We start from the raw sequence: 14586 nt of genomic DNA on the forward strand, positions 1-14586 counted from the left end.
CGGGGTTCACAGTTACATACATGTCGTGTCCCTCTAGAAGGGTGGAATGCTAACCCCGTCGCCAGAATTGGCGAGGGGTTAGTATTCCAATTCGTATGACACCTTACTCGACATGTTTTGATAAAGCAATACCAAAGTTAGCATTTAACCGCGAGGATTATAATGCACTTAAGAGTATATGGTATGCAATATCATGGAACAGCTATTAGGACTTGGTTCCGCAAGCTGCAGACAGGCTCAGCTCATGCCAGAGCACCATCTCACACGATCCCAAGCACTCTGCCTTCAGGATTGTCAAGGCCTGCCATAGGAGTGACTGATAGGAATCTGTGTGTCCATTTTAGGGTTAGGTATAGGTATACTACACCTACAGCAAAGGGTGATTACACGACTTTGCCCCAGCTGTCATGCAGCCAGTTGTGTCAAATTTAGGAGGCCAGCCAGGGGTGGCATAATACATGCTGCAGCCTCTGGCAGCCCTGGGTACACCTATGCCCTGAGTTACAGGGTCTGATAAGGTGGCCCAGTACCAATTGGTAAATGCACCTAGGGTACACGTTGTAATTTAGAAAGAGAACAGCCAGGCTGTGGGTCTGATTGGCAGGCCCACAGCCAGAGAAAGTCGTAAACCAGTGAAACAAAAGCAAAAAAATCTGGGTGATTATAGGATTTCAGACCCTACTCTCCTACACACACCATACAATTTCTGACCAGATTCTCTGCACATTTTGGGATACCACTATTCTGCCATACTGGGGCCAACAACTTACATATTCCTTTCACACTGACGTGTGCCATTCCATGGGCCATCGTTACCACTGCAAGCACATATGCGTTAGGTAACAACCATCGCTGATGTTCTGACATTTCGACCCAACAACCATTCGCATCTAATCTACCCTTGCTTTCTCTCCATTCATTCACCTCTTTCTCAGTCGCGTCAGCTTGTATAGATTTCACGCTCTCGATGGTGTCCTCACACATACCCACATCAGGGGTCCATCTAGCAGGACCTACAACATACATCCGACTCATTGTGTTCCTTGCAGTCTCTTTCGCGACCTCATCGGCAAATGCATTCCCTCGACCAACATCTTCTCGGATCTTTCTGTGCGCGCTGCACTTCACGATCGCAACCTGTAGGGGCAAGGTCAGTGACTCGAGAAGGTCGTGTACTAGCTGGCCGTGTTGAATCTTTGCACCATGTGACGTCAGGAACCCACGTTCATGCCACAATCTTCCAAAACTGTGGGCTACGCCAAAGGCGTACTGACTATCAGTGTACACATTCACTCGTTTTCCTTTTGCCAACACACATGCTCTTGTGAGTGCGACTAACTCTGCTGCTTGTGCAGAATTGTGGGGGATGCGAGCTGTCTCTACAATCGTGTGTAATGTCGTCACAGCATATGCTGCAGTCGTATCACCATTCGGCAGCTTGAAACATGAACCATCAACCCATAAATTATCATTACATTCAGAGAGAGGAGTGTCCTGTAAGTCTACTCTCCCTTTTGTCTCTTCCTCTGTCCTAAAACAGCAATCATGTTTATCGACCTCATCTGTCTTTGCTGGAATAGGTAATAACGTAGCGGGGTTGAGTGTATCACACCTTTTTATGTGAATGTGACTCGCTAGCAGTGTCAATTCATAGCTGGACAGTCGAGCACTAGTCAGATGTTGTGTCTTCGTTCTGTTTAGTAAAATATCTACTGCATGTGGGACCATAACGGTCAGGGTATTATTCATGACTAACCCAGCGGACTGTCGAATACAGACAGCCGCTGCGGCAGTGGCCCTCAAGCAACTCGGTAATGCCTTAGCTACGGGATCTAGAGTCGCGGAGAAATATGCACATGGGCGTTGTTTGTCCCCAAAGTGCTGCGTCAAGACTGATAATGCGCAACCTTCCTTCTCATGGACGTATAATGTAAACGGCTTGCTGTAGTCGGGGTTGCCCAACACAGGAGCCGAACATAATGCCTCACGCAACTCATGGAAACTCGCCTGACAATCTTCAGACCAAGGCAAAGGATTGGGTGTGTCTTTACGCATTAATGCCAGCAAAGGTTTGGCCAACAGTGAGAAGTTCGGTATCCATTGTCTACAGTACGGTGTAATGCCCAAGAAGGCATGCACTTCTCTTTGTGTCCTTGGGATACTCAATTCTGCAATTGCCTGTATTCTTTCTGGGGTCAGTCTCCTTCCCTCCTTCGATAAGATGTGACCTAAGTAGGTTACTTCTTGTCGGCAAAATTGTAATTTGGAAAGCGAGACTTTGTGCTTCATGTCACATAAATGACGCAACAATGACAATGTGGCTTGCTTGCAAATTTCTTCAGTATCTGCAGCGATCAGTAGATCGTCTACATACTGGATCAGAGTCGCGCCACTAGGTAGAACAATCGTATCTAGTTGTGTTTTCAGAGCCTGACTGAATATTGATGGACTCTCACAGTAGCCCTAAGGAGTGCGTTTAAAGCGGAAGCTTCGTCCTCCTAGATTGAAGCCGAAGATATCTCTGCTCTCCTCGGCAATCGGGATGCTGAAGAAAGCGTTCTTCAGGTCAATCACCGAAAACCAATTGGCTGAAGCTGGAACCATTGTGAATAAGGCAGTAATGTCGGGAACGGCTGGAAACTGCGGTAAAACGATCTTATTCACTTCCCTGAGATCAATCACAAATCGGTACACAGGGGGCTGTGAAGGATCGGTACGCTTTAAGACAGGCAAAACAGGACTGTTACAAATGTTGCCTGTTGTTTCTTCGATGACATTTTTTGCAATCAGATCGTAGACGTTCGCTAACAAAGCCTTTTCACATTCGTTCGATATTCTATATTGGGAAATGCGTGGTAACCTGACATTAGCTTTTAATGTTATGACATACGGTGCTATCTCCAAATGACCCACATCATTAGAACCATTCGCCCAAAGTACATCTGGAAGAGATGACAACTCAGTCGGAATTCTTTCTTTTGACAAATACATCGGGGAAATCACTCTCTTACCAAGCGTAAGTTGTACTCCCGAAGGAGAACAGTACAAGGTAGCATATAATCTCTTCAATAAATCCAAACCTAACAAATTTTCGCCACAACCTGTTGTAAGAATGAGGGGTGCTTCTAATTCGCATGGGCCAACAGAAAGGGGCATGGGATTGGAGATCGGGTTTCTAACAGGGGCGCCAGAAAAACCTACTGAAACATTCATTTCGCCAGACAAAGGTGCGCCAGGAAGTTTTGAGTGCATAATCGACCTTTTTGTAGCACCAGTATCCAGCAGAAATGGCTCCGACACTCCGGATGTAATCACCTCGACATAAGGTCCATTCTGATCTACTGGAACTGAAACAACTCCCTCTCTTTGTCCATGGCTGTCCTAGCAACTATTACCCTCATTCTCGTTTTCTGCGTAATAGTCATCTGCATAGTACTGAGCTGACCTGGAAGACGCATTATTCTGTTGGTCAAAGCTATTCATAGAATTCTGAGTCAGAAAAGAAGTGGTGTTCTGGGAGAAATTTCCACGGCCCCTACCTCTAGGAGCCTGTTGAACACCTCTACCTCTTGCGCCGGAGACACCGTTTAAACGTCGTGCAAGAGCTTGGCAATTACTTTTGAAATGGCCCTCTTCTTTGCAATATGCACATTGATTCGGGCCATACGGAGAACGCTGGTGGGAAAACTCGTTTCCTTGCGCGTTTCTCGAATACTGCTGTGGTTGCTGATAGTTGGGCTGACTAGGAGTGCGAGGCGGATAGGCTTGTTGGAGAAGGACTTTAGTTTTTAGTTCTTTAGTCTTCTTGTCTGACTTATCTAGCTCGTCTTTGCGTCTATTTTCGTAGTACTGGGCTGTGGCTAAAATCTGTGCTGACGTGGAAACAGCTCAAGCACTCTCTGAATCTTTCAATTTATTGCACAATTCAGGAAGCAGATTATGTACAAATTTGTCTACAAACAATCTTTGGCCACCCTCGGTAGCCATGTCCTGACCATTGTGATCGGTGAAAGTCTCCTCAAACCTCATGAAAAAGTCAGACACCTTCTCATCTTTCTTCTGCTTGCACGCAGATAGCTTGCCCCAATTTACACGTAATTCAGGCATTAACGTTTTCATGTACGCGATAATCCTACCGGGAAGGTCTGCTATTAAGGGCTCGGGTTTAGAACCACCGACTTGTCTAGCATCAGTAGCAGTAATATTTGCCCATGAGTCACCTAGTTCTTGATCCGCATGACGAATTTTACTCCATAAAGGATGCGGAACAACATTCCCAAATAACATGTCTATATCTGCTAAATTCATTATACAGGAGCTGGCAGTCTTGTAATATCCTGCTGGGTTTTTACGTGGATCAGGTAATGTCTGTTTGTGTGCTAAAACTTCGGATCTTTTCCAGGGGACATGTACCCATACTCGCTGGAAATGCGGTGGAACAGGTGGTTGTGCATTTGCATCACCTTCCCTCCATACTGGAGGAACCTCTCTCATGGGGTACTGTCGCGCCTTTTTCCTACCAGACACATCATCCTCATTAAATGATCTAGAGCTGTTTCCCTGACTCCTATAAGATAACAACAGATCCATTGCTTTTTCAACATCGGCACCTACAATCATGCCTTTGTAAAATTTGAATCACATGCTGGCTAGTTCCTGCATTCTGCGTTTTGGGTCATTGTCTTGTAAATCTTCCCAGAGGTACACGCATATCTCCTCAAATACATATCTCTGAGTGGAGAATCCCACTGACTGAAGACTTTCATGACAGACTGAACATCATACCTTACAGTATCAGTAACCCATTTGCGTGCTAACTCGTTCAGCACTTCTCTCTCCTCGTAGTCGGGTAGTTGACTATGCAACTGTCTACGTTCTGTTTTAGGGGTCGTTTTAGGCGACCCGAAGAAAGGCGAAAATAGACCAGTGACAGTACTTGTCACTCTCTGTCTGACAGAAGGAGAAGCTTGCGGCGAGGCAGATGCGCCAGGAAAGACAGGCTGATGTAAAGAGGAAATCGAAGCAACAGCAGAGGAAGTTGAGGCAGGAGCAGACGTAGTATCATAGTTAATAGTTGGAGCGGTAGGCAAAGTTGTAGAAGTAGATGGAGTATGGAGCGGCGGCCCTTGAGAAGGCTGCGCCGGAGAAGTAGGAACCAGCTGAAGAGGAGCTGGTGCTTGTGCAAGAGCTGCTTTTCGTGCGCCAGGGCGCGGTATAACAATACGTCTCGGGGGTCCCACAATACTTGATGTATATGGGGGTGGTGAGTTCAATAAATGGGACATTAGTTGCTCTTTCTCGGATGTACCCTTTGAATCTTGTCCCCCATGTGGTAACATCGGGTAGCATTTATCTATTGCTAGTTTCTTGCTTCTGAGCATTTGTTCACTTTCCTGCTCTTCCTCGTTATCCCTGTATGCGATGGCAGCTTGTACCATCGACATACCTCTTTTGTTCTTCTTTGCTAATTTTATTTCTTTCTGTTTGGCTTCTTTGCGCCATAAGCGGAAAGAGTCAAACATCGCCGGCCGGGCTTTCTTCTTGAACAATTTGACCTCGAGGTTGTCTAATATTTCTGAGTCAAAACTACCATGTTGGGGCCATTTTAGAACACCATCCTTGCAGGTGTATTTTATCCATACCTCATTATACGCGTTAGGACCTACTCCGTGCTTTATATATAACTCATATGTTGGAGTTCCAATCGGAGGAACCGGACACGAATCCTCTAATCGGGAGTCCTTACTACAACCAAGACAAAACAAGTTTCCAAGTCTGCTGAGACCAGGCATCTTCGCTCACTAGTCTAGCTTCAAACTTCAAGGGATTATCTAATTATGATATTTTCGTGAATACACGAATCCCTCGGTTTTGGTGCTTGCAAGTACCAATACAAACCGTATCTCTGGGATACCAAGACTAAGAACCAAACTAAGAACCAAACTAAGAACTGGGAGACGCTCCACTTATACTTAACTGAGTATTGAAGATCGGTGACATCACTAGAAGACTCGTCTATCGTTTCGCTCTACCAAGGATCACTGGGTCCAAAACAGGATGATAGTCAGGGGAGCAGTCCTTCGTAGCCGTCGGGACGCGGGGAACCTCGCAGCAAAGACCTTCGGAACCACGTCGACATGCAGGGGTCGCTGAAGTGGCTGGCCGTCCTCTCGAATTTTCACACGAAGCTCCTCACGAACATCTGGCTTGGACCGTCACCGCTTGATATCACCTTGAGTTGGGCGCCAACTGAGGTGCTGGGTTTTTAGAGACCCGGTGGTGCCAGGGGACCACACCCGAAGACCTCTAGGTTCTCCCTGTTCTGGACTTACAGAAACACAGAGTCTTCTAGTTGAAGTCAGAGATCGAGTTTTATTGGCTGCAACCAAGTAACATGTGTCCTAGAAGTACGACAGCACGGGCCGTAAGTTCTCAGGAGACTGTTCGTTTTTACAGAACCAGACTTCTCCTTATATACATAAATAACAGCTGCAGGCAAGAATTCTTAAGTTTATGATATGGCAATACAAATATTTCCACAATAATACAAAGAGCGAAGTCATGCTGGTCAGCACATATTTCAGATGTCCAGTTGGTGATGGATTACCCCGCCAGATCCAGAACTCCCATCAGATATTGATGAAATGCCAATAAGGTCGAGCACCCTCCCATCATAAAACGGGTCATAAACAAGAATCATGGACAGGTGTGTGTGTGTATGGAAAACAGGGTCTGTATGTAGTGAAGGGTTTATGACATGTTGTGCCTTGATGATATCTGGCTCGGCCACTGGGCGAGGAGCTGCCCAAACAGGCTTGGCTGGAGGCAGTGGAGTCAGCTCGGCCAGGTCATGGGGAAGTCAGCTACGGTGGACGTGTCCTTTCAGATCAAACTCGGTTTTAATCAATTGACTATATGAGGGCAAGTCATAAGATGGATGCCGTTTACAAAATGGAGTCTGCGGGTTCGAGACGGAAATCAAGATTTGAGGGTGTTAGCATCATTTAATCATGACGCAAATGCATAGGGATGATGTCCTAATCATTACCGGTTCGTAGATACCAAATTCGTCATGGTACGATGGTATTTTATAACACGAGTGTTGGACCTCGATATCTGTGGAACAGCAGGGTCCAAATTTACAGTACCACAGTTTCACTCATTCTGGAACAAGATCAGAGAAAGCAGATAAAATTACTGTTTCCCCATTTGGGCATTCCATTACAAACTCAGATGGCCAGTCTTTTACAGCCAAAAGTTTTGTTTATGAAGCAGAATACGACGGTAGGAGTTCACCGCGTATTGCCGTGTTCATTTGAGCTTTGTCAAGCGGCTATCGGCTTGAACTCGGTGACGGGACCGTTTATGCCGAGCCAACAGGAGTGGTTTCACTTGTTTATCGTATAGTGGTTTTCTGATGTCGGGTTATAGCGGTGTTCGCAAATGCATAATACCGTGTGTTGGGAAAAGAGTAATGTTATAGAATGTTGTGGTGGTCGCAACTGCTCATTACTATATAACTCGGATTATTCTATGTACGTTTCGTGTTCTAAACAGTAGCGGAACACAGCGGCGGTCGCAACCGCATATTACCGTTATCATTGATATTATTTGCCTTGCTTTACTATTCCAGGTTGGGAAGGATAATGGGATACGTTTAATTAGCTAGACAATAGATACCCCTTGCCTTTAATTTCAGTATTGTTAGATCAGGTGAAGGAATCACAGATTTACACCCACCTGGATTTAAGAGGGGCCTATCATTTGGTGCGTATCAAGAGTGGGGATGAGTGGAAGACCACTTTTAAGTCGAGGTATGGATTGTATGAGTACAAGGTCATGCCTTTCGGCCTATGTAACACTCCAGCAGCGTTTCCATATTTCCTTATTGATGTACTGAAAGACTTTGTGGATCTGTTTGTTGTCGTATACATAGACGATATTCTTATTTATTCTGGATCTGCAGAGGAACATGTTGGTCATGTGAGCAAGGTTTACACTGCTGAGGATGATTCGTGGTGAACCATGCAATATTTTGCACGTGCCAGTGGCTGTTCGTTCATTCCACCAATGTTTCCCTTTGAAGCCGGGGCCTGGGAGGAGCTAGGGAGAGGGATGTACTGTCAGGTTCTAGCGAGATGCGCCCACAAATTAAGGAAGAACTACGTTACCCAGAATGCCCGGTAGGGTAACGTTATATAAGCTCCAAGATAGCGCGGGAAGACGCGCGTAATCTGTTGTTTGAATTGGTCACTCTCTCGGCTGAGAGAGTGTCAGACGTACCGGAGGAAGTCGAGGATTCGGGATCCTTCATTTCGAGAGATTAGAGTCTGCGTCTGTGAGTACGGAAACCTGTTTTGTTTATGAAGCGGAATACGGCGGTAGGAGTTCACCGCGTATTGCCGTGTTCATTTGAGCTTTGTCAAGCGGATATCGGCTTAAAATCAGTGACAGAACCGTTTATGCCGAGCCAACAGGAGTGGTTTCATTTGTTTATCGTATAGCGGTTTTCTGATGTCAGCGGGTTATTATAGCGGTGTTCGCAACCGCATAATACTGTGTGTTGGGAAAAGAGTAATGTTATCGAATGTTGTGGTGGTCGCAACTGCTCATTACTATATAACTCGGATTATTCTATGTACGTTTCGTGTTCTAAACAGTAGGGGAACACAGCGGCGGTCACAACCGCATATTACAGTTATCATTGATATTATTTGCCTTGCTTTACTATTCCAGGTTGGGAAGGATAATGGGATATGTTTAATTAGCTAGACAGGATAAGGGACATAAAGAACATGCTAGCAGACTCACGGTGAAGTAACCTTGAATTATGCTTTTGAACAATTAACAAGAACTCTGATGTTTACTGAATGATAACTCTTGGCAGCGTGAATAGAGAATAGGGTAGGGAAACACACCTTTATTGATTAGTTGTACATTGGATTGGATGGAGAGGTGCTCATGATGTTGAATGCTTTAATTTTAGGTTATCTGATTAACGTATGATGTGATCCCATGTACATGGTGCTATGCAGTGGCAAAACAGGTACATCCAATTAGTCTTTTAGTGAGAATTCATGAGAGTAGATTACTTGACTGTCTTCAACCTTTGTGCTTATGTTGTTCTAGAGCCTTCGTCCCCGCTGACCCCTTCCCTTCCTTTTCCCTCACCTGATAATTCGAGGACCTTGGGGGTAACCCCATATCGGGGGACTTGGTAATGTCAGGAGGTGGACCATTATTCTGCTGCAACTGAATCCTGTGAAGCTGGGCCTGACAATAGCCGCAGATAGACCATCAGGTTCTGGCGAGCTATTGTTACTTCTGCCACACAGTTCAGCATCAACACTGCCCATTCCCCATTCAGATGCCAAGTCCTCAGTATTCTGGGCATGCCTTATTTTCATTCCAGCTACCTTTTTCTTTTTGAATTCAGGTTTATTATGTTTTGGTTTTTCTTCTTTATTACAGATGTAGTCAGACGAGCGTTGTAATTCCTTCTTCGGCTTCACGTACTCTTCCGATCTGCGCTCCGACCATCCACCTCTCTCTGAACGTGTATTGGATGACTGAAGAACGAGAGGAACCTGTATCAGTATCCTGATACCTGTTAGGCTTCCTAATGTTATCACGGTTTCTAAGTTTGTTTCTTTTTTGAGTGGCTTTCTGTTGGGGAGATCCACCTCATGATCTTTGCTTGTCTTTATTTTTTTGTTCATTATCCCACTTCTTCTTCGTCGTAGAATTGGGTGCTTGCTTGGAGTTATACTTTTCAGAATTAAGTTTAAGTTGGGGTTTCCCAGGTCTGGCTCTCAAATTATCTCTACCTTCAATAATCTTATGTAATTCCCACTCCTGAGATCCCTCAGGCATTGGCATATGCAGTTAAGACCGGCCATGTTGCTCCTTCTTTGCTAAGCTGACTGAGGCTCACATTTTCTGTAGTGTGGGGGAGGGTGCCTTTAAACCAATTAATATGTTCTTGGTAAGAAAGAGGAATATCTATGCCTTTATATTAGTGTATTCCTCTGGTGTTTCATCTTCAATGTAGGTGTGAAATAATTGTGTACAATAATTTACAGCTGGTTATTTCACCCAGGAGTGGTACTGGTCAAAGAATTCCCCAGATCACAGAGACAGCATACATACCCCCTCCCAAGACCAATGCAACAACTTCAGATCCTACTTCCACCGCATGATCAAGGAGATCTATACAACAGTGTCCTTTGCCAAAGACTCTCCGACCCCACCCGCAACCACTACACCCTATGATGCCGAACCCCAACAGATCTTGCTCAACTGGACTCCCCTCACCACGGACGACACCCTCAAGATCATGAAGAGCATCCACTGTGGAGCACCCTTGGACTCCTGCCCACATCACATCTTCAACAGGGCAGCCACCACTATCGCCCTGAACGTTGCCGCACCATCAACTGCTCCATCTGCTCTGCCACCTTCCCAGAAGACTGGAAACACGCAGAGATCAATCCTTTGCTTAAGAAACCCTCTGCCAACCCGATGGATGCCAAGAACTTCAAACCCATCTCTCTTCTCCTCTTCCCAGCCAAGGTCATCGAGAAGGCACTCAACGCCCAACTTTCCGAGTTCACCAAATCTAACCATCACCTGGATATCTCCCAATCTACCTTCCAAAGCAACCACAGCACAGAGACCACCCTCCTCACCACCACAGATGCCGTTTGTGCACTCCTTGACCTAGGCGAGACCGCAGCCCTTATCCTCCTAGACCTCTCGGCTGCCTTCAATGCCGTCCTTCCCTGCACCCTATGCACAAGACTCCATGATGCCGGCATCCGTGACAAAGCACTGGACTTGATCCGTTACTTCCTCTCCAGCCGAACACAGCGTAAGACTACCTGTGTTCCTCTCAGAACCCACAGAGATCAGCTGAGAAATGCCCCAGGGCTCTTCCCTGAGCCCCACTTTTTTCAACATCACATGGCCCCTCTCACAGCCATCATTAGGAGCCACAGGCTCTACATCATCTCCTACTCCAACGACACCCATCTGAATCTCTCCCTCACCAGCAAATGCTCAGTTGCCAAGAACAACTTTCACAACGGGATGAAGGATGTCGCTATCTGGATTAAGAACAGCTGCCTCAAGCTCAATTCAGAGAAGACCGAAGTGATCATGGGCTTCACCCACTTTGCCTAAGACAACTTCTGGTGGCCCGCAGAGCTTGGAACCTCCTCACACCCACAGACCACGCACAGAACCTCCGCATCATCCTGGACTCCTTGCTCACCATGAGCCACCAGATCAACACCTGCTTCCACACACTACGCCTTCTCTTAAAGATTTTCAAGTGGATCCCCAGAGTCCAGAAAGATGGTCATCCATATTGTCTTCAGTAGCAGAATCGACTATGGTAATGCACTCTATGCCGGCATCACCCAGAAACACCTCAAGAAACTGCAGAACATTCAGAACGCCTCCGCCAGACTCATCCTTAACATCCCTCGCAGCAGCCACATCACCAGCCACCTGAGAGAACTCTACTGGATACCAGTCAACAAAAGAATCACCTTCAATCTCCTCACACACGCCTACAAAGTCCTACATGATGCGGGTCTGTGTACCTCAACCACCGCAGCGCATTCCACGCACCCTCTGGAGATCTCCGCTCTGCCACACTGGCCCTGGATACCATCCCACATATCCACAAGACAACAGCTGGAGGTAGATCCTTCTCCCACCTCGCAGCAAAAACCTGGAACACACTACCTCCTCAACCCAGGCAATTACCGTCAGAAAGGACCTCAAGGCCTGGCTCTTTAATTGCACCACATTTCCCTGTGGGACAAGCAGCTAACACCCCCCTAGCACCTTGAGACTCTTACGGGTGAGTAGTCAAGCTTTACAAGACATCTAATTGAAGAAATAACTGATCCTGAGCAGACCTGTAATCATTTTGCAAATTTTGTAAATCTTTTGAAAAAAACTTTTTTCGGCACCAAAGTATAATATAGATTGTCACGAGGAACCTCTTACAGAGTGGCTAGTCAAAGCCAGCAATGCGCAAGCCCCCCTTTGTAAATCCAAACAGATTAGGTGGTTCTTAGAATAGTTGAAAATAGCCAAATTGGATCTGTGCTGTTGTGAACTCAAATGACAGAACAACCACTTATCTGAGTCCAAGGAAATTTGTGTAAAACAACTTAGAGTATAAATTGTTGATAAGGCAAGCCAAAGCTACCTTTTTCACAAATAAACATACTAATTCCAGGAGCGGGGCAAGAACTTCAAGCCTCAGGCTGCCCTGCTTTCCAGCCACAGTGTTTTTGCGCCCAAAGGCGCGTATTAGGAGAGCGTGGCTCCCGCAGTGCGGGACTCGCCTGGGCACGTGCCCGGACCAAGACCAGACCAAGACCGGTCCAAGACCAGGCCAAGAATGGGCCCATCCATGCCCATCCACAGTCGGGCGAGGCTGGACTGGGCCTCCATTATTGGACCTTTGTTTCAAAATGTCATCAGATCACAGGGGTGAGTTAAATTGCCCTTATTTATTTTAGTTGGTAAAAGACAATTCCTACCTAAATAGGTAAACGCAAGTGTGCAGGTGGGGGTCACTCTACCTTGCCCCTGCAGAAGTTACCACCATTGATAAAATGCTACAAAGGGCCATAGGCGTCATAGCTGCTGAGATAGACCTTACAGAAAGGAAACTCTCTTTAGGAGGCAGTGGGAAATCCTCCTTGATTATAGCACCTTCCACCCTAACCCCATCAGAGACCAATGCAGAGACATCAGCTGTTGCACAATCTGATATTGTCTATAATGTCACGCCTCCTAGGGCTCTTGTTTCTGGTGCCCTGATGGTGGGGGTGGGGGGGGGAACTCCAAGGAACTTACACAAATAGGGTCAATAGCAAAGTGAGCTGTTCACGGTAACCATCCCTCCGACTGTGATCAATTGATGCCCAAATCTTCTGTTAAAGCCAAACCCAAATCCCTCAGTTTTACACACACTAATGGCTAGATGACTTTGTGGGTGTCATGTTGGAATAATTTCAAGGACTGATACTCCAAGAACTCACCCCACTAATGGAGAAAATAACTGAGCTCAAATCTCTGGTGAACTCTATTTTTAAAACTAATACTCACAGAGAGTGTCCCCAGCCAAAAGATAAAATCACTGATTTAGAACCACCCACAGGAGTTGATGTGCCTGGAACCTTGAAATCCTCAATGGCAGCAGAATGCCGGGGTGTGAGTTTAAAGTGCACCAACAGGCTGATTTATACTAACCATCGAGATCCTCAAGGCCCTCCAGGAAGAAGTAAAGTGGCTGATACACTCCCCCAAGAAACTAGAACCTTGTGACAATTGATTTGCCCCGGAGTCTTGCCCTTATGTGGCTGTGTTTATTGGGGCTCCAGGTCTAAGTGATGGACAGAGGTAAACAAATATGGAACTGAGTAATACGTTTCTTAATTGGTTGGAGAAATTTGGTAACTTTCCACCCACGATGGCTAATACCATTTTGCTCACATGTCGAGTGGGGTGGCTCGGGAAGGGGCAAAGGATGACCCTGGAGATTGTGTGATTATCAATTTTAGAGAACCTGTAGTTCACAAAGTGCTATCCAATGGCGACCTCAAACATATGGGGGTTCAGGTGTGACCCTACTACCTCTGGGTTATTTTTATATACCTCCCTGGGATTTTGACAGAGGAACTTTGGAGCCTTTAAGAACGCTTTTCTATCATATGCCTAGTTCCCTAATGTTAAACAGTCTCAGCTAGATGACTTGGATAATGTCCCAGTGTATGACAGGTTCAGACCTTTGAACCATGTTCATTGACTCAAACTAGACAGTAGACTCAACTCCGATATGCTATACCTGGAATTTAACAGGGTAGCACACTGGAAGGAGGTACCTGAATGTTCTAATGACTTTAATCTGTCTGGGAAAACAAGTCCTGGACTCCTAGTGTTTTCACAGTGTGAAGAGACCCCAGCAGTAATGAAAGCCCCTATAGCACTAGACATCGGGGAAGGGGCGTACCCTGACACATCCTTGGGGGTTAGGAAACCCCCAGTGCCATTTCTGCAGGTCTTACCATGGTAGGTTCTCTAACAGTTGATAAGACATTAGATCCGATAGGTGGGAGTAATATTGTGAAAACTGGGGTGCAGAGCCATGCAGACATACATTAATCACAAAGAAAAGTAGAAAATTAAGGTTATTTCCATGGAACCGTGCAGGCTTGAGCTCTAAATTGGTCAATCCAGACTGGGGATCATATATTGACACCTTTGATATTTGTCTTTTCCAAGAAACGTGGCAAAGCCCAACTTTGCCTCATATGGTGTTAAGGCCCGATCCCACGGACAGGGAAGACCCTCCAAAGGCCTTGTGACATGGATTGTGGCCCATGTGGGTTGCACAGTGTTGGGTTCCCAAATAGTAACCGAAGACAGCTTATGTGTAACTGTCAAACTTCCCAATGGTCGCCTGGCCAGCATTCATAACATATATTTGGGACCATCTCCCCGAAGTTAGGAATCTCCCACCATTGAGTAGCTACTTATTGAGCAGGAATTCATCAAGATACT

This window comes from Lissotriton vulgaris, chromosome 2_1, assembly GCF_964263255.1.
Source record: "Lissotriton vulgaris chromosome 2_1, aLisVul1.2, whole genome shotgun sequence".
Taxonomy (NCBI): domain Eukaryota; kingdom Metazoa; phylum Chordata; class Amphibia; order Caudata; family Salamandridae; genus Lissotriton; species Lissotriton vulgaris.